Below are 19959 nucleotides of genomic sequence, written 5' to 3'. Positions count from 1 at the left end.
GCTCAGATCATGATCTCATGGTTCATTAGACTTAGCTCCAAGTCAGGCTCTGTGCTGATGGCATGGAGCCTGCTTGGGATTCTCTCTCCCTCTCGCTCTCTGCCCCTTCTCCACTCGTGCTTTCTCTCTCTTTCTCTCAAAATAAACATTAAAAACGAGATACTACATCAAGAGCATAATGAAAGAAAATATAAATTGGACTTCATCAAAATTAAATTTGCACTTCATCAAAATTGTGGATCATAGGATATTATCAACAAAGTAGAAAGACAACCTACAGAATAGGAGAAGATGTTTGCAAATCATGTGTCTGATAAGTGTCTAGTATCCAAAATGTATGAAAATACAAACCAAAATTTAAAAAAAAGGGTAAAGGACTGAATAGACATTTCTCTGAAAAAGATATACAAATAGCCAGGAAGCACAAGAAAAATGAACATCACTATTCATTTGGGAAATGTAAATCAAAGCCAAATAAAATATCATTTAACACCTAGTAGGATGGCTGTATTTAAAAAAAAAAAAATTAAGGTTAAAAAAAATTAAATGAAAAAAACAAAACTGTTATCAAGGATATAGAAAACCTAAAGACTTATACATTGCTAGTGGTTTGTAAAATGATTCAGCCGTAAGGTGAATATATCCATATTTGCTTACTTTTTCTAAAAGCATTTGAGTAACAAAAAATACATAAAAATTTTTTAAACTAGAATAGATATATTCATATTTCTTTCCCTGCTTAGCCTCAGTAATATTATATTCTTATGAAATATAGATATCGCTTGGATATTTGGGTGGTTTCCAATCTTATTATTACAAACAATGTTTAAATGAATCCCTAAAAATCAAAAGTAAAATTATACACACAAAACCAACTATATATCAAGTTCATGCAATAACCATTCAGGGAGAAACTATTTCAAGTAGAAAAAAAAAAGAAACAAAAACCCTCAAGCTGTTTTTAGTAATTATATTTTCTATAGTAGTATTATTATTCAGAAACCTTCATAGAACAAGATAATCCCATCAACCATTGCATTCCCTACATTAAGACATCACCAAGCAGTTCTGGTTTTACAATACTAGGTAAGGCATAATATTATTCTCCATAAAACATTCAGGTAAAGGAAACCAATCATTTCACATAAAGCCTATTTAAACATTCCAGTTTTCATCTGAACTTTTATTTTAATCCCATCAATCCATAAACATAACTATATTCTCTCAGTCTAAAAGTAGCCCTAGTTAGGACATCATCAACAGGTTTTGATACCAAAACCTGGGGGTTCCTGTGGTAAGGAGTCTCAGAAAGGTCTCGTTTACACCCAGTCACCATTTTACCCACTGGCATACGTTACGGCCTTAGGTCCTCAGAGGGGAAGAAGTAAGAGCCAAGAGACCTTGATCCTTCTTCAATCTTCATTTTGACTTATCTACCAGATCACAGTGTCAGGTGATTCCAGGTCAGCTTTCTCATTTCCATCTTTGCCTTTCACCTTTTAAACTCCTCCAAACTGGGATAAATAGGGTGGAGTCATAGGGGCCCTGTAAGGTTGTGGAGCCAGCACTAGCTCCCATTGGTACACTCAATCTTCAATAGCCCTATATTAATACCTCTGCTTCAACCTCATTAATGTTCAATACATTCATCCCATGTCTAATAAACATTGAACCCTGAAAGAACAAGTCCCTAGGCACTCCCCTTCTGTCTTTCTCCTTTATCTTGTTAATGATTCTATTTTTTCTTAAACATCTTTAATACCTCTAAGGGAAACTGAAACAGTAAATATGACAAAGTTTTTTGAACAGTTGCTTGGTTTTACAGCATGGTTACATGGGGTACCCATTTAAAAGGGCCCCCCTGGGCACCTAGGTGGCTCAGCTGGTTCAGTGTGCCGACTCTTGATTTCAGGTCAGGTTGTGATCCCAGGGGGGTAGGACTGAGCCCTGCACTGGGCTCCACACTGAACATGAAACTTGCTTAAGATTCTTTCTCCAGAGACACCTGGGTGGCTCAGTCAGTTAGGCAACCGACTTTAGCTCCGGTCATGATCTCACAGTTTGTGGGTTCAAGTTCTGCATCAGTCTCTGTGCTGACAACTCGGAGCCTGGAGCCTGCTTTGGATTCTGCATCTCCCTCTCTCTCTGCCCCTACCCTGCTCATGCTCTGACTCTGTCTCAAAAATAAATAAACATTAAAAAAAATTAAAAAAAGAAAAGATTCTCTTTCTCCAGTGTGGAGGTTCTTCAAAAAATTAAAAATAGAATTACCCTGTGACCTAGTAATTGCACTACTAGAAATTTATCCAAAGGGTACAGGAGTGCTGATGCATAGGGGCACATGTACCCCAATGTTTACAGCAGCGCTATCAACAATAGCCAAATTATGGGAAGAGCCCAAATGTTCATCAACTGATGAATGGATAAAGATGTGGTATATATATACAATGGAATACTCCTTGGCAATGAGGAAGAATGAAATCTTGCCATTTGCAACAACATGGATGGAACTGGAGGGTATTATGCTAAATGAAATAAGTCAGTCAGAGAAAGAGACATCATATGTTCTCACTCATATGTGGAATTTGAGAAACTTAACAGAAGACCATGGGGGAAAGAAAAGGGGAAAAATAGTTTCAAACACAAAGAGAGGCAAACCATAAGAGACTCTTAAATACAGAGAACAAACTGAGGGTAGATGGGGAGAGGGCGGTGGGAGGGAGGGGGAAATGGGTGATGGGCACTGAGGAGGGCACTTCTTGGGAGGAGCACTGGATGTTGCATGTAAGTGATGAATCATGGGAATCTACTCCCAAAGCGAAGAGCACACTGTATACACTGTATGTTAGCTAACTTGACAATAAATTTTATTAAAAAAAAAAACAGATTCTGTTTCTCTTTCCCTCTGCTTCTCTCTCTGGCGCTCTCTCTCTCTCTCTCTCTCTCAAATAAAAAGAAATGAAAAATAAAAAAAATAAAAGGGGCCTCCTTAATCACAGCAGTTATCATGATCTGGTTAAGGGGCATATTCCATAGATGACTATCCCAATGACCATAAACCCTCTCCAGTATGGCTTGCTAAAAGGTATATAGCCACTTCATCTGGGGCTTTCCACTACACGTTTATAGAAGAAAGATACTTTCTCTTCTCAGGAAACAAACTTTACAGCAGCTTTTATCCAGTCCACCAGGCTACCTGTTCCCACTGCATTATAGTCATTTGTGACTGTTACATAGTGAGCTGTGCATTCTGTGTCAACCAAACACTCTCTTCCAGTCTGCAGCATTCAAAACCAAAGATATTGACCCTAAATTAGTCACTCTTACAATCCATTTCAGTAAAAGTTCTTCAAGAAACTAATGATGTACACATTCATAATATGAGACAACTCCTTGGCACTATAACCCCTGGTGTCAGAAGTTTCTTGGTTTTGCCTTCCTTCCAACTGGACTATCTTCCTAGTAACCAGAGGTCATAATAATACTCTCTGTTGTCCCAGAATAATCTTTCCCATTGCTGGTGGCTTTAAGACTATTGGGTTGTAGTTCAGACTGACTGAAATCTAAGCTTGGCTCAGTATCAAAATCCACTCCAGAACTCTGTATTACTTTCATTTTAGCTATGCACATAACAATAATCAAGGAATTGTATATTTAGGTGGTTTCTCATGTATATATCCAGTGAGCCATCTCATTGGGAGTTGAATCCACCAACACTTCTAAATTCCATTCCATACTTTTACTTATGGATCACAGTATAGGTGCACTTTCATATCATGAGTGAATATACAGCAATCCCAAAATTAAAAATTCATTACCCCTTTGCCCCCTCATCCCTTCTCTTCTCAAACCACCTGTTGCAGTCAGGGTTGATATAGCAAATTTCACTTTTTATGACACAAACTGCAGTGACCTTTCATGCTAACTATCCAGAGTTAAAACAAACTCCAAAGGTTAAAAGTAGAGCCTTCCAAAGACTGACCTTAATTCAGATACCACCAGCTAAAATTCAGGGGCTCCTAGGCCCTAAACAAATCCAGAGGTTCCTGCTACTCCCTCCCTCGGGTTCAATAATTCATTAGAACAACTCACAAAACTCAGGAGGGCAATATAGTTTACAATTACAATTTTGTTATGGCAAAAAGTATATTAATCATGACCGGCTAAAAGAACAGATACAGAGGGCAAGGTCTAGGATTACCCCAAATGCAAAGCTTCTGTATTCTCTCTCTGTGGAATCAAAATAGGTCACCTCCTTGGTATAGTGATGAGTAGCAATATGCACAGAGTACTGTTAACCAGGGATGCTCATCTGTGATTCAGTATCTAGAGATTTTATTGGAGTATCCTTACATAGGCAATTGATCAAATCATTGGCTATATACTGAACTCAATCTCCATCCCACTTCCTCTGTTCCCCAGAGGTCAGACTAATATCATATGGCTCAATGCCCCAACTCTATAAATCACAGGTTTGGTTGTTCTTTCTCCCCATCCTGAGTCATCTCATTAGCATTAACTATTAAGGTCACTATGAACAAAAACACTCCCATCACTTCAGAAATTCCAGAGATGGAGATGTTCTCATGCACACACTAGATACAAAAGCCAGCTAATTCTTTGTTATACAACACAGGACTTACTATAAGACAAAACAAGACAACAACACAGCATGTTATTGGCTAAATAGACACATAGATCAATAGAACAGAACAAAGCTCAGAAGTAGATCAACACAAATATACTCAACTGATTCTGACAAAGGAGAAAAGGCAATTCAATATAGAAAGGATAGTCTTTTCAACAAATAGTGCTGCAACTCTTAGACAAAATTATATGCAAAAAAATTAACACAAATACAAGTATATACAAAAATTAACTCAAAATGGATCATAGACCAAAATGTAAAATACAAGACTATAAAACTTTTTGAAGTAAACAAAGTAGAAAACCTACATGACCGTGGGTTTAATGATTTTTTTAACTATACTATGAATAGCATTATCTGTGAAAGAAAACATTGATAATTTGGAATTTATTAAAACTTCTGCTCTGTGAAAGATGCTTTTAAGAGAATGAAAAGACAAGGCATAGACTAGGAGAAAATATTTGTAAAACACATATCTGATAAAAGATTTATATCCAATATATACAGAGAACACTTAAAACTCAACAAGAAAACAAATCAATTAAAAAAAAATGGGCAACAGATCTAAACTGACATTTCACCCAAGATATACAGACGACAAATAAGCATATGAAAAGATGTTCAGCATTATTTGTCATTAGGGAATCGCAAATTTAAAACAACAATGAGATACCACTGTACACCTATTAAAATGCCTAAAATCCAAAACACTGACAATATCAACTGCTGGTGAGAATGAAGAGCAACTGGAACTCTCACTCACTGCTAGTGGGGATGCAAAATTGTAGTTACTTTACAAAACAGTTTGGCAGTTTCCTACAAGGCTAAACATAACCTTACCATATGATCAAGCAACTGCACTCTTTGGTATTTCCCAAAATAATTAAAAACAACAACAACAACAATGACATCTGTCCACAGAAATACCTGCATGTGGATATTTATGGCAGCCTTATTGATAATGACCCAAAATTGGAAGCAACCAAGATTTCCTTTGATAAATTGATGGATAAACAAACTGTGGTAAATCCATGCAATGTAATACTATTTATCAATTTAAAAAATGAGGTATCTGGGGCGCCTGGGTGGCTCAGTCGATTAAGCGTCCAACTTCGGCTCAGGTCAAGATCTCACAGTCCATAAGTTCAAGTCCCACACCAGGCTCTGCGCTGACAGCTCAGCCTGGAGCCTGCTTCAGATTGTGTCTTCCTTTCTCTCTGCCCCTCCCCCTCTCATGCTCTGTCTCCCTCTCTCAAAAATAAGTCAACATTAAAAAAAAATTTTTTTTAATAAAAAATAAATTAAAAATGAGGTATCAAGTCACAAAAAAGACATGGATGAATCTCTAATGCATATTGCTAAATGAAAGAAGCCAGTATGAAAAAGCTATATACACTGTATGATTTCAATTACATGACATTCTTAAAAAGGCAAAACTATAGAGATATATCAGTGTTTGCCAGTGGTTCACTGGGGAGAGGGATAAATAGATGAAGTGTAGGGAATATTTTTAGGATGGTGAAAGTATTCTTTATGATACTGTAATGGTGAACACAAAACATAAGCATGTCAAAATCCACTGAACTTTACAGCACAAGGAGTAAACCTTAATGTATGCAAATTTAAAAAATATTTTAGGAAATAAGGGTCCCTGGAGGGAGTGCAGAATGTGACAGAAGTCTAAATGTATTACAAATATATGAAACCACCTCACTGAAAGGGATGAGTGGTATAAGGTTGACCTAAGTAACTTCAGAAATGAAAGGAGTCTTAAGACTAAAAGCTAAGAAATTCCATAAGCACTAGTTAATAAAGGTGTTTCCTGTCAGAGTACAAAGTGACAATCTGATAGGACTATATATGTGTACTGGAACTGAACAATTACATACATGGATGGCTGACGGTAAGCACCTTTCTCCCTGTTGGAGTGGGGGTTACAAACAAACAAGGGGTAGAAGCAAGAATTATGCACAAGGTAATGGGTTAGAATTGGACATATCAATTTGTGAACTCATATTTAGCTCAAAATACGAGTGTTAACATACAGAAATATTTATAGATAGGTGTATATACACAGGTTAGTACACACACACACATCTCCGCTTTCAGCTGACAAAATCCAGAACCAAAACCCTGGTTGCCACACACCTCACATGCAAATTTTGGTTTCTAATACAATTCTCCAATTAGAAACGAAGGCTCTTTGGAGAAAAGGGCTGATTCTAAGACTGAGGCAGGAAATATACAAGATGAGGTTGGGGCATCTTGTAGTGCTAGAAAGCTTAAAACAAACAAACAAAAAAAGGTACTCAAAACAAAATAACAAAAAATACAATGATAGGGGTATGAATTAGAACCAAAAGTATAAAATATATAAGCCCACACTGATATAAAGAAATGACTAAATAAATAAACAAATACATGAGGAAGAAAAGACAAATCCCTTTCCATCTTGCAGTAGAAATCCAAATAATTTACACAGACATACTCCACCCTTACGGAGGTAGAGCATAACTAGCTACTCCATAAGTGTAGACTGCCCAAAGTGATGTTTCCCAAAGACTACACTATGGAAAGAGAGAAGAAAAGAACAACTTTACTGTGGATAAACCTGAAAAACACTATCTCAAGTCAGGTAATCATGCTCAACAGCAACAATGGTTAAGTTACATTGACAGTATGCATCTTTGCAATGATAGAAGAATGCACTTTTTAACTCTGTGGCCTTTTGTCCAAAAACGTATTTCCCCAGTCTAATCATAAGGAAAACATGAGACAAATCCCATTTGGGAAACATTCTACAAAACATTTGCCAAGTAGTATTCCTCAAAACTGTCCAGGCCATCAAAAACAAGGAAAGTCTGAGACACTGTCACAACCTAGAGGAGTCTAAGGAGACAGGACTGCTAATTGTAAGACAGTATCCTGGACAGAATTCTAGAACAGAAAAAGAAGGGGAAAACTGAGAATATCTAAATAATATGGACTCTAAATAATAAGATATGAATATTGGTTCATTAATATGACAAATATACTAATAATATAGTGATTTGCTAATAATAGAGGAAACTGGATGTAGGATATACAGGAACTCTCTATATTATCTTTGCAATAATTTTTAAATCTACAACTCAAGTTTACCAAAGACTGAACATTTACTGGGATTTTAATCATAAGGAGTGATTGTTCATTTTTTTAGAGGAACAATAGTGAAATTTAGCTATGTCTGAACAAGAATACTTATCTTAGTAAAACATTCAGAAATAACTAATTAGTAATACAGAAATATCTACACATAAATATACAAGTATACACTTACATATATGTTAATACCATTCTAAAAATTATATTCATATAATTTTATATTATATCACATAAATCACATAAATCATGATGATGTCTAAGACTCACTTAAATTAAGCCCATTTGGAGGAGAGGAGTGGATGAATAGGGTTATAAATGGGAAAAGGCCATGATTTTGAACATTCTTTAAGTTGAATAACTGATATAGTGAGTCCCCTTACTCTTCTCACCAGGTTTGAGTATGTCTGAAATTTTTTATAAAAAATTAAGTAATTGCCTGATCTAGAAACAGTAAGGGCCAGGGGTGCCTGGGTGGCTCAGTCAGTTAAACATCTGATTCTTAATTTCAGCTCAGGTCATGATCTCACGGTTTGTGAGTTTGAGCCTTGTGTTGGCTCTGAGTTGACAGCGCAGAGGCTACTTGGAATTCTCTTTTTCCCTCTCTCTTCTTCTCCCTCTCTCTTTCTCAAAATAAATAAATAAACATAAGAAAAAAAGGGGGCCAGAAAACAGACTCCAGGAAAAAAAAAAGGTTAAAAAAATTTAAAAATGAACAGAAATAGGAAAATAGAGAAAAGCGCATAAACTCATGTGACATATAATAACCAATCATTCGAACTCTAGGAAAAGGGCACAGAAACAATGGAGGTGATAAAAAAAAATTCAGATTTGAAAAGGATAATGGATCAAACTCCTCATTTAAGAATGCTTCAAAAATTCTTGTTTATAATTATTATCTTGCAGAGACCCAAACATATTTAGTGAGTGAAAATAAATAAATCCAGACTAACATTCTGCTCCAGTAACTTTTTTTTTTAATGTTTATTTTTGAGAGAGAGAGACGGAGAGACAGAGTGCGAGCTAGGGAGGGGCAGAGAGAGGGAGATAACAGAATCCAAAGCTGGCTCCAGGCTCTAAGCTGTCAGCACAGAGTCAGATGCAACCTGAGCTGAAGTTGAACGCTCAACAGACTGAACCATCCAGGTGCCCCAGTAACTTCTAATCAGTGTTCTTCCTTGTCTCTCACTTTCATCATGACATTGAAAAATCCCTGCTCAGAGAAATTTCAGATGTAGTTTTGCTACAAGACTCTTCCTGAAATAAAGCTAAGGCAGTTAGTCTAACTGTAAAGAAAACTCAAATAAATGGCCAGATGTGATGAGAGTGACCAAGTTTAAATAAGCTTATAAAATATCCCTACAATGCATGCATTTTACAGAAGAAATTTCCTTACTATAGAGATGGTTCCCAGACCAAGAGAACAGAACTCTATTAACATGTCTACATAAATTCTTTACAAAGAATACCCTATGCTTAAATAAATAAATAACTGTTCATCATTGTATTCTCTGTGAATTATGTAAATAAAAAGAGAAGACTTCAACTATAGCTCGCTATTTCTCTTTTGCTCTCATGAAATGATGATCTTAGATTTTCCTCCATTCTTCCCAGGAACAAACATAAACACATTTTAATACCCAGGAATACCTTAAAAAAATAAACACAGTATATAAATTTCCAAATCTAAGAGCTCCAGAGGAAGAAAGGACTACTCACTGTTTCATTTTGAGATCTCCATGCTGAAATTATGATTGTCACAACATACTTGAAGAATTCTACTGCAACAAAAATAGAAATTCCAGAGAAATGAAGTATCTTCTTGATAAAGAAAATAATGCCTGGAATAATACCTGTGAATAGGTTAGGTTACACGGCAAAAGAGGAATTAAGGTTGCCAGGGGAATTATGACTGCCAATCAGCTGACCTTAAAATAGGGATTTTATCCTGGATTATCGAGGTGGGTCCAGTGTAATCACTCCTTAGAGTACAAGAGAGAGGCAGGAGAGAGGCAGAGGAAGAATGGTCAAAGAGATGCAGCGTTGCTGGCTTTAAAGATGGAGGAAGGGAGGAGGGCATGATTCAAGGGCAGCTGCTTAAAACTGGAAAAGGTAAAGAAATGGATTCTTCCCTAGAGTCTCCAAAATGAATACAGCCCTGCTGACACCTTGATTTCATCCCACTGAGACCTGTGTCTGACTTCTAACCTACAGAACTATAATAAATGAGTGTTGTTTTAAGACATTAGGTTTGTGCTAATTTGTTACAACAGCAAGAGAAAGCAAATACAGTACATTGTCTCTTTAAATTTTGTAATTAGACTTATTTGCTTCTTCTGTTTTAAATCCAACTCTATTCCTATTGCTTGCAAAGTTTATAGTATAAGTATCTGTTCCCTCCTTTCTGCAGTACTTCCCAGTGGGCTGAAAGAGAGAAAGCCCAACACATAAGCACAATAGCAGCTGAAAAGGAAGGAGAGAAGAGTCAGTGTGTGATCTTGTATGGAACTTCCAGTCAATGTAGGTAAACTTTCTCTGCCCTGCCAGCCTTGTAATACGTTGTGGACTTCAGCAAAAAGTCCAAGTCAAGTTCTGCTTGACTTGACTTAAGCCTTTTTTAAATTTACTTTAGCCTTTACAGGTTTTAGATGAATAATTTTAGCCACATTGGTTATAATGGTGGGTGGCAGATTTCAGTTAACATGTATGTTTGTTGAAAGTTTAGCTGAGCTACTCCATCACATTGCTGCCTCAGCATGCATTTTTTGGCTAAGGTGCCTGAGAGGGTCTGAAATTGACACTAATCCCTTGCACAAATGTAAGCCCTAGATGACAGCCCACAGTTACAAGTAAATGTAAGTACCTTGCCTTCAACACCTTCCCCTGGGGGCCCTCAGGTAAAATCGCTGTGAAGCTTACCAAAACCCTTGCTCTTTATAGTCTGACTGGACAATCCACCTTGGCCTAGGAACCCCAAAACACTCCACCCACATACCCTAAAAAGGCATACCTAGATCATCACTCTTTCTGTCTGTATCTTGCCTTTAACCTTCCTGTGTGGCCCCTTGGGAACGGGATATACTTCTTCCAAGGCCTGTGAGTAATAAACTTCTCTATCTCTGCTCACTATCCAGCATCCTGGGGGCTCTACTTAACAAATGTTGATTTAACAAAATCATAACAATGTTTAATAAATTGAAATGCCAAAATGCATTGGTGATTTAGTGTAGTACTTTTGTTGGATGATGGAAAGATGAATGTATTTAATGATCCCAAATCCTTCAGTGGTCTGAATTTCCTTCTTTGAGATTCAATTTTCTTTCTTTAAACCAGTCCATTTCCAGTGCATCAGTGAGTGCCAATAATGGCTGAGTATCAGACTTACTGCATATTACATAAAATGGAGTTTATTATGCTGTTTCCTATGCCTAAAATGAATGCTCATCCTCTCTCTTCCTTGGCCAATTGGTTAACTTTGTATTCATTTTTTGAAACAACTCAGATGTCACTTCCTCTTCGAAACCTTCTGAACACACACACACACACACACACACACACACAGTTAAACCTCCCTTCTGCATTATTTTGAGACCACATGCATACTAACCATATAATGCATAAAATTACACTATGATAATTTATTTATAGTATATCTGCCAACCATACTAGTCTTTGTATTCATCAAGAACAAAGACAACCTTATCCATATCAGTATCTTCAGCACTTAACAGTATGCCTGGAACTACAGTAGAAGCTAAGTAAATAATTACTAAATTAAACTTCCTATTATAATAGTCTATAATAAAATATATAGAGTGAAGAAAAATATTATGTTTAAAGGGTTACCAGTTATATTTGATAAATTTAAACATTTTTTCATACATAAAAGTTACATTAACAGGCCAAAAGAACCTATAATAATAATCAAATGCATGTAGAAGAGTCACTAGTTTGGGGGAAAAAATTAATTAAACAAAATTTAGTTTCATCTTATTTTGTCCCCTTATCTGTAAAAAACAAAACAAAACAAAACAAAAAAATAACTGAGTTGGATTAGATCCTTCTATGTGTTCAAGTTCTGTATTCTGTACCACAGCATAGCTGAATGTATCAATATCAGTTTGAGGTTTTCATTTACCTATATTAAGACGGTCTCAACTTTCTGAAAGCTGTCCCTCCACTATGACATCCATGCTAATGTCACATTTTTAGTTCCTTGCACCTTGCTATTATGACACGTGGTACCTTAGAAACTTACTTTGTAAATAGGTTATGTCACAATGTAAAAGGAAAAGTACTGAATAGTATTAAATGGTAACTTTAAGTTTTCTGCTTATCTCAAATTAAATCATTAACACACATTTCAACAAGTATATATTAAGCCCTTACTTAGTGCCAGAAACCTAAAAGAGGTGATAAGAGAGATAATGAAGTATCACGTATATTTAAAATAAGTAGTAGTAGATTAAAAGCAATCAGGCAAGATGTCTGGGTGGCTCAGTCGGTTAAGCGTCCAACTCTTTATTTGGGCTCAGGTCATGATCTCACGGTCATGAGATCAAGCCCCACATTGGGCTCTGTGCTCAGCGTGGAGCCTGCGTGGGATTCTCTCTCTCTCCCTATCTGCCCCTCCCCCACATGCACACGTGCGCTCTCTCTTTCAAAATAAATAAACAAATAAACATTAAGGGGGCAAAAAAAGGCAACCAGATAGACCAGTATAAGATGACAACACTCCACAAAGGAGTTTAGACTTGACACTACAAGGAATGAGAAAAACAACAAATACCAAATTAAACCAGCAATTTAGGATGATTTTGGCAGAATGAATAGAACCAACAGTATCAGTCATAACTTTTTTTTAACGCAATTTTTTTAGTTTTTTTTTTTAATGCTTATTTTTGGGAGAGAGAGAGAGAGAGAGAGAGAGAGAAAGACAGAGAGTGAGTGGGGGAGGGGAAGAGAGCGAGGGAGACACAGAATCTGAAGCAGGCTCCAGACTCAGCTGTCAGCACAGAGACCGATGCAGGGCTCAACCCATGAACCATCAGATCATGACCTGAGCCAATGTCAGAAGCTTAACTGACTGAGCCACCCAGGCACTCCTCAGTCATAGCTTCTAATAGTAAGGAGGTGACACCTGACTTCTCTACAGTCAGCAAGTAATGGAATTTTGCCAAGTGTACCCTCTAAACCTGTTTTCAAAATCACCCACACCTCTAATCTTCACTCTGCCACCACTTTAGCCCAAGCCACTAGCATCCTTCAGGAAACAGTAGTAGCTTCCAGCATCTTGCCTTGTTCCTTTCTAATTCAATCTTTATACAGAGCCTTCTTTTTTAATTTTTTGCAACTTTTTTTTTATTATTGAGAGAGAGCGCAAGCTGGGGAGGGGCAGAGACAGAGAGGGAGACACAGAATCCGAAGCAGGCTCCAGGCTCTGAGCTGTTAGCCCAGAACCTGACTCCGGGCTCAAACCCATGAACCGTGAGTTCATGACCTAAGCTGAAATCGCTCAACCAACTGAGCCACCAAGGCACCCCCATACAGAGCACTTTTTTAATGTAAATGTAAATTGAGTAATGTCCCTTTCAGGCTTAAAATCCTCCAACAATTCCCTTTCAATTTTTAGGACAAACATCCAAATCCTCTGAACTCTATAAAAGCTCTATACTCACAGCCTCCTCTCCTGCCACTCCACCCTTCTGTGTCACTGCTCAAGCTATACTAGCCTTCTCTTGGTTCCTCAAATATTCCATAATCCCTTCCTGCCTTAAGGCCTTCCCATATGCTGTTTACTAAAACACATAACATTCTTGCAACTATTATACCCTTTTTACCCTAGGACAACTTAGCTCAAATATCATTTCCAAAAAATGCCTTACCTAACACCCACACTAGACCAGGTTTTCCAATAACATACTTTCATACTTAGTAATTCTCCTCTGCAGCACTTTCCCCTCTTATTACCTGAAGATAGTTAATGAGTTCGCTAAATATTTCAATGACATCTGCCTCATTAAAACACAAACACCACTAAAACAAAAGCTGTAGCTGCCTTGATCAATGTATCCTCAATATCTTGCACATAACAGTCAGTCAAATATACTGAATGGATTCATAGATGACTGGTGGCCAGAGAAAAAAATGGTACTACGAATGAGAACAAAAAGAAAAGTGAATGCCTAAGAGTTTACACAGACTTACATTTAGCTTGAAAAATTAATTTCTGAACCTTTAAAATTATTTGTAGTATTCTAATGCAAGAGTCAGCAAACTTTTTTTAACGACGAAATAGTAAATATTTTAGTTTGTGGGCAAATACAGTCTCTGTTGCAACTATTCATTCCTGCCACAGCAGCATGAAAGCAGCCAAAGACTATACATAAAGGGCATGGTTGTGTTCCAATAAAGCTTTATTGACAAAAACACACTGGCAGCCTGCAGGCTACAGCTTGCTGGCCCCTAATACTATATCCCAAAGAAACAGGAGGCAGAAATTAAACAAATGCAAAAAAATAAAACTGTTCTCTTTTCATTTTAAACTCATAAAGAAGCTTTTGTTGAAATGCCATACCAATGTCCCCAAACTCTGAACTCAAAATGGGTTAGCATGTATTAGTTGAAAGCAAACATGGAATACTCCTTTAACGGTCAGAATTAAGTATATCTCCTCTCTTAATCTGGATCATGAGTTTTTGCTCAGGCAGCAACTGTCTCTTTACTCATATATATTTCTCAGTAATTAGAGTTCAGAAGCACAGAATGGAAATTTAAAACACATGCTGAACAAATTAACGATCCAACCATATATTAGCCTTTCCCCTTTCATTCTTCTAGTCTATGCAGAGACAAGAGGAGAAGCAATTAATCTGAATGTTTTGATTTTCAAGAAAGGCATTCTTCAGTAAGACTGGTATGCTAGGCCAACCTGTGCATGGATGCTCTTTTCATATTACTGGGTTCTAATTCCCCATGTTCACTGTCCCTCCTTATGTGTGCCTTTGTTACCTTGCTCAGTTTCTGACTCCTCATGCCTCACTCCTCCACCCCAATTCTACCTGCCAATTTGAAGGAAGATGCTTTCTTGGACATCTTAATCTTAATAATATAGGTGTGGTATAAACATCCCCAGACCTGTACATGTATCTGCTGTATTATCAAAGTGAATGACAAAAACTTCATAAAAATCATGACAAATGCTTCTTTTTAAATTTTTGAGACAGAGAGAGAAAGAAAGAGAGAGAACAAGTGGGGGAGGGGCAGAGAGAGAGGGAGATGAAGAATCCAAAGCAGGCTCCACAGTGCCAGTGCAGAGGCCAACATAGGGCTTGAACTCCTGAACTGTGAGATCATGACCTGAGTTGAAGCTGGACGCTTAGCTGACTTGAGTCACCCAGGTGCCTCCCAAAATCCTTCTTTTTGTAGTAAATTTTATGGGATATGTATTATTTTATATGATTAATATGGATGCTTGGGTCTAGAAGTATCCAAAGAGCTAAAAGCTTCATTTTTCAAACAGTGGCTAATTTCAAAGTTTGATGTGAACTAGTCCGATTTTTAGGAAATGTGAATTATATTATCACAATGGTCAGTGAAATTAATTATAATCAATGAGGAAAGTGCAGCATCTTATGTTGGAAGGATTTATAAGAATGTGAGATCAGTTCAATCCTAAAGATTCAAGAGGCATCTACTGGAAAACTGTTTGAAAGAGGGAAAATATTATTTATTTGGAAAAAATATAGCACATATAATACCATCTTTGTTGTGCATTTATAGCAAGAAGAACTACATAATTATTATTCTTTAAAAGAGTCTCATTAAGGATGTTAGGCATTCTGACTTTTATTGTTGTTTTGTAATCAGATTGACTTTAATGAAAAACACATTTATAAATATATAGGTGTATTAGTTTGTTCTTGTTGTAACAAATTGCCACAAAGTTTAATAGCTTAAAACAATACAAACTTATCTATTTACAACAGTCAAGATATGGAAGCAACCCTAGTGTCCATCCATAGATGAAGGGATTAAGATATAATATATAGTAGCCATAAAAAAGAATGAAGACTTGCCATTTGCAACAACATGGATGGAACTAGTGGGTATAGTGCTAAGTGAAATAAGTCAGAGAAAGACAAATACCATATGGTTTCACTCATGTGATATTTAAGAAACAAAATAAATGAATGAACAAAGAAAAAAAGAGACAAATTAAAAAAACAGACTCTTCAATACAAGAACAAATTGGTGGTTGCCAGAGGAAGGATGGGTAGGGGAATGGGTAAAACAGATAAAGGGAATTAAGAGTACAGTTACCTTGATGAGCACTGAGTAATGTATGGAATTGCTGAACCATCATATTGCACACCTGAAACTACTATAACACTATACTAATTATACTTCAAAAAAAAAAAATATATATATATATATACATATATATGGTCATTCAGTGAACAAAGATAACTTTGAATCAGTAGCTGTGTCAGAGTCCTCAATACCACCCCCAGGTTAGATAATTCATGAGGATTCACAGGACATAGCATATAATCATATTCACAGCTAAGATGTGTTCTAGAAAAAGGATGCAATGCAAAAGAAGCAAACATGGGGCAAAGTTGAAGGAAAAAGTCCTCTCCCAGTGCAGTCACACAGGATGTGCTTAATTTCTCAATGCCCAAAAGTTATGACAACAAATTAAAAGAGTTGTCTAGGGGTGTCTGGGTGGCTCAGTTGGTTAAGCATCTAACTCTTGGTTTTGGCTCAGGTCATGATCTCTTGGTTCATGAGTTTGAGAACTCACGAGAGTTCAGCTCTGTGTGGCAGTGTAGAGCTTGCTTGGGATTCTCTCCCTCTCCCCCTCCCCATCTTGTCCCTCCCCTGCTTGTCTTTCTTTCAAATAAATAAACTTAAATAAATAAATAAATAAATAAATAGATAGATAGATAGATAGATAAATGTGTTGTCTATTATGAATGTTCCTAAGAAATGAGGTGATTTAAATTGGGAGTTGGTCACATGGGCATCCTCTGCCCAGTATGTATACAACTCCAGAAACTCTGAACAAAAGCAAGTGTCCAGTATAAACTACATTATTTGTACAAACACTTCAGGTACAATGAGCCACTTTTATTTAGGGAAAGATTTTTATCACTGTAGGAAACTGTCTGAGGAAACAGCCTGCCTTTCTAAGGATAGGCAGTATTAGGGCTACAATGTTAACCCCCCCCAACTTTTTTTTTTAACATTTATTTGAGAGAGAGAGAGGGAGAGGGAGACAGAGAGAGAGAGGGGAATGAGTTGGGGAGGGGCAGAGCAAGGGAAACAGAAGATCCGAAGCAGGCTCCATGCTGTAAGTGCAGAGCCCAAGGTGAGGCTTGAACTCAAGAACCCTGAGATCATGACCTGAGTCAAAACCAAGAGTTGGCCGCTTAACTGACTGAGCCACCCAGGAGCCCCATCAACCTTTTTCTCCACAGTACCCCAAGTATATTATGAAGATGTATTAATAAGGATAAGTTATTATGCCTCATACCAACTTCAAATGGAGCAAAGTCTTAAATGTGGAACAATTAAAATAACTAGAAGATAATAAAATAATAAATAGCTAACATGTACTGAGCTCTTGCTATATTCCTGGCACTAAGTATATGTATGACCTTATTTAATGTTTACAGCAACCACATGAGACAGTCAGAGATGATACTCAAAATACTCAACTACCAGTATCACATGGCTACTACACTATTTAGGCATGTCGTTCCTAAAATCAGCCTGAGAGGTAGGTACTATTATTATCTCCATTTTATAAAAAAAGGAGTGAACATAGAGAATCCAAGGATCCACAGCTAATACATGACAGAAATGAGATTTTTAATTTAGCTTGTTCCAGAGCCCTGGCTCTTAATCACTGTGCTATATTGCCTCTCAATATGCAAAATACCCGTATGGTCCTAGGATGGGAAAGAATGTCTTACACAAAGACACACACACACACACACACACACACACACACACACACACAGAGGCACGGTAAAAACCATAAAGAAAGAACTGCTAAATTCAATTTCATGAAAATTTAAAACTAGAAATAGTAAAAGGCACAAAAAACAAAGTTAAAAGCCACTGGCTGAGACACTGTGATACATTTAAGAATTAAAGTCAGACAACATAAAATTTCCTTTATCAATAAGAACAAGACAAAGGAACACAACAGAAAAATCAGCAAAGTAACTAAGTAATTCACATAAAATGAAATCAAACAGCCAGGAAATATATGGGAAAAATGATAAATAATAATATAAATGCAAATTACATGACATACACTTCCATACTCACCAGACTGGCTAAAATTTTAGTCAGATGATAGCAAGTGCGGTGAATATGAGGAACAATAGAAATCTTTCTTCATTGATGGGAAGGATAAATTGACAAAACCATTTTAGGAAGATATTTGGCAGCATCTAATAAAGTTGAAGATCCATATATGCTCTGATCCAGTAATGTTATTTTTAAGGTTTATATCCTAAAGAAACCCTAACATATATGATCAGAGACATGAGTAAGAATGTTTGCTGCTGCACTATTTAAATATTATTATTATTATTATTATTATTATTATTATTTAGTGAGGAATAGCTCAAATGTTCAATAGCAAGGGAACAGAGAGAAAAAAATTAGTATATTTAAGACATATTATACAGCATATTATACATATTATATGGCAGTAAAAATGAATTAACTTACACTTATAATACACATGTATCACAAAAACATAAAACTAAGGGGAAAAAAAGTTGCAGACCATCATGTATCACTTACATAAGTTGTAAAAACACATAAAAAACAATATTATTTATTGTTCACAAATACACAAATGTATTAAAGATTAAAAAAAGGAAAGAAAAAATAAGATGGCCTATATAACATGACTTAGAATTCATTGTTTTTTTTTAATATTTATTTGAGAAAGCACATGTGCACACAGTGGGGGAGGGGCAGAGAGAAAGGGAGAGAAGAGAGAGAATCCCAAGCAGGCTCTGCACTACCAGTGCAGAACCTGACGTGGGGCTTGAACTCACAAACCATAAGATCATGACCTGAGCTGAAATCCAGGCAGATGCTCAACCAACTGAGCCACCCAAGTGCTTCAGAATTCACTGTTTTAAAGCAAGGCACATTAGAAGAAACTTGCTATTATATTTACTATTAAGGTGCTATTCAATGCATTATTTACTATATAATAAAGCGTTCTCTTTATAAAAACCAATGCATAGGGGTGCCTGGGTGGCTCAGTCAGTTGGGCATCCGACTTCGGCTCAGGTCATAATCTCACGATTTGTGAGTTTGAGCCCCACGTTCGGGCTCTGTTGCTGCCAGCTCAGAGTCAGGAGCCTGCTTCAGGCTCTCTCCCCTCTCTCTGCTCCTCCCATGCTCATGCTCTGTCTCTCTCTGTCTCTCAATAATAAATAAACGTTAAAAAAAATTTTTTTTAAGAAAATCAATGTATATAATAATAGTAAAACAAAGGCTGAAAATCAATGCTCTAATTTCCATGTTAAGAATTTTGGGTGAAAAAAAGAAATAAAATTGGGGTGCCTGGGTGGCTCAGTTGGTTAAGTGTCCAACTTTGGCTCAGGTCATGATCTCACGGTGAGTTTGAGCCCCACATCAGACTCTGTGCTGATGGCTCAGAACCTGGAGCCTGTTTTGGATCCTGTGTCTCCCTCTCTCTATGCCCCTCCCCCGCTCATGCTCTGTCTCTCTTGCTCTCAAAAATAAATAAAACATAAAAAAAAATTTTTTTTAAACATGGAAGGAAGGAAAGAAAGATATGACCTAAAAATCAATAAAACAGGAAAAAAAGTAAACAAAAGAGAGAAATCAGGAAAACCCAAATTTTGCTCTTTGAAATGAACAAAAAGAGAGGAAACACCAATTACCAATATCAGGAATGAAAGAGTAGACATCACTATAAGACTGTAAAGATGTTAAAAGATAAGATAATCTTGAGTAACTTTCACCAATAAATGACAACTTAGACAAAATAGACAAATTCTCAAAAAGCAACACAAGAAGAAATATACATACAAATCCTTTATTTTTTTCTTTCCTTTAAGTAGGCTTCCTGCCCAGCCTGGAGCCCAACGCAGGGCTTGAACTCACCA

The 19959-nt window shown here is 36.7% G+C and overlaps 1 protein-coding gene across 7 annotated transcripts in view; it reads right to left on the bottom strand.

Annotated features, from left to right (window-relative positions):
- The window catches only part of CCSER2 (coiled-coil serine rich protein 2), a 188823-nt gene that overhangs the window by 109180 nt on the left and 59684 nt on the right, over window positions 1-19959 (bottom strand). Inside the window, exons 1-2 of one of the 7 annotated variants that reach the window (XM_049645329.1) lie at window positions 11928-11979; window positions 9509-9570 (exon numbers count right to left, since the gene is read on the bottom strand). The exons of 4 other annotated variants lie outside the window; for them this stretch is intronic. The gene's annotated coding sequence lies outside the window, so the exon portion shown is untranslated. Of the gene's footprint in view, window positions 1-9508; window positions 9571-11927; window positions 12019-19959 lie in introns of those variants that run through there. 2 more of the 7 variants (XM_049645330.1, XM_049645331.1) reach the window with 2 other exon arrangements.

The sequence above is a fragment of the Panthera uncia genome, chromosome D2 (genome assembly GCF_023721935.1).
Source record: "Panthera uncia isolate 11264 chromosome D2, Puncia_PCG_1.0, whole genome shotgun sequence".
Lineage (NCBI taxonomy): Eukaryota > Metazoa > Chordata > Mammalia > Carnivora > Felidae > Panthera > Panthera uncia.
The sequence above is the reverse complement of the archived record's forward strand: the minus strand, read 5'-3'. Positions and strand labels throughout refer to the sequence as shown.